The sequence below is a fragment of the Coptis chinensis genome, chromosome 2 (genome assembly GCF_015680905.1).
Source record: "Coptis chinensis isolate HL-2020 chromosome 2, ASM1568090v1, whole genome shotgun sequence".
Lineage (NCBI taxonomy): Eukaryota > Viridiplantae > Streptophyta > Magnoliopsida > Ranunculales > Ranunculaceae > Coptis > Coptis chinensis.
Window position 1 is genome coordinate 332,728 of NC_141457.1, and position 1,794 is coordinate 334,521.

General features: G+C 36.3%; 1 long non-coding RNA gene across 1 annotated transcript; it reads right to left on the reverse strand.

Annotated features, from left to right (window-relative positions):
- Positions 1-434: 434 nt before the first annotated feature.
- On the reverse strand, positions 435-1,119 carry LOC147514219 (uncharacterized). The gene is made up of 3 exons (XR_015213171.1): positions 1,041-1,119; positions 677-932; positions 435-589 (listed from the first exon to the last, which is right to left on the reverse strand). It is a non-coding gene; the product is annotated as an uncharacterized LOC147514219 (long non-coding RNA).
- Positions 1,120-1,794: the final 675 nt, after the last annotated feature.

Here is a 1,794-nt window from a genome sequence, read left to right on the forward strand (position 1 = left end):
GGAGCATGCAAGACGACATGCCAATTATCTCTACTAAGATCCTTGCAATAGAAAACTTGAGCGGCTTCAGAAGCAAGAATGAATGGTTCATCATCCTCATTCGTATTTCTTTGGCACCTTCTCAAATTAACATATACCAGATTTGTATCTGGATCAACAACGATCCATTTCTTTTTATCTTCAATACGCACCCAATCACAAAAGAACACTACTTGTTTAAACTTATGGTAATCTAGCTCAAGTATCTGCCTAATGATTCCATAATAAGTGGCTTCATCTTCCACTAAATTTTTGTCTTTAGCACTTGCTCTGAAATTAGTAAAAGCCTTCATTGAGACACCACTATTTTGGGTTGTTGAGTTAAACCCGACTCATATGCATTACAAAAACATATCCATTTACTGCGTAGGAATTATATGACTTTGCAATAAATGATGGCCCATCAGCAAGCATCTTGAATTTAGACTCTTTTTCTTTCTCAAGTTGTTTCCTTAGCCAAGGAATATACTCCATCTCCTTTTCTGATGATGCAATGACCCTACGACTTTTACCCCTAGATTTGAAGCTTTGGAGGTATGTCTCATACTTCCTGTAATTGTAAACAATTTACATTTATTATTAAAAATGTAGAGAGACATAATAAATGAAACTGAACGCAAACGATATCTAATTTTACCTTTCCCACTCAACATTTTTACTTGACTTTCTCAAAACCCATTTGCGTGCTTGCTGGTATTGCAAACTCGGAAGCAAGTAGTCCTTCCCCTTTTTATCAATAGGGTAGCCACACTCAGTTTTATCATCCAAGGCAGCCTTTTCTTCTTGCTTATGTATTTCTCTTTTGCTTGACGGGATATATTCCATGCAGTATTTCATTGCTTCATCCATAAGGTATTGTTCAGCAATACACCCTTCTGGAAATTTTGGGTTCCCTACGTACGATTTGTATGTTTTCATCATCCTGTGGTGTGTAATTAATCAATGTAAATATACACAAAAAACTAATGAATAACATAATTAGTTTCAGAAGTAACACTGACCTCTCAAATGGATACATCCAACGATATCTAACTGGTCCACAAATTTGAGCCTCTTCCGCCAAATGCAAAACAAGGTGTGTCATGGACACAAAAAAGATGGCGGAAATACTTTTCAAACACACATAGTGACTCCACAACACGTTGTCCATTTTTTCAAGTTCAAAGACGACAAATAACCTTCGAACACAAGACATTAAAGAACAAAGAAAATTGTCGAATAGTCGCACTTAATGGCTTATGTTTCTTGAACGCATGCATCAACAACACCGGCAATAGGTCTTTGTAACAGGATGTGATAATCATGTGACTTTAGACTCTTCAATTGAAAATCATCCAAGTTCACATTATGTTTCCAATTTGCACTATATCCGATTGGAACCTTCAATTGGTGCAAAGTTCTACAAATCAAGGATCTCTCGAGCGGAAAGACAATAAGGAGCCTTAGCATCGATAACCTCCCATTAATTTTCACAGGCCACAACTTCTTTTTGATCTTCATAGCCTTCAGATCTTTTACGTCTTTGCCATACCATCCTTCGACTTACTAGTGTTCATGATTAAAGAGAAGAGATTATCTGCAACATTTTTTTCAACGTGCATCACGCCTACATTATGTGGAATAGGAAGATATCTGTAGTAAATGTGAGAAGAGTATTAGTATATGCAAAATATAATTGCAATACTAGTAACTAGTAGCAGGACATGCTTGAGATAAAAGACTGGTCAACTAGTCTTGCTGCAACCATTTAATTTA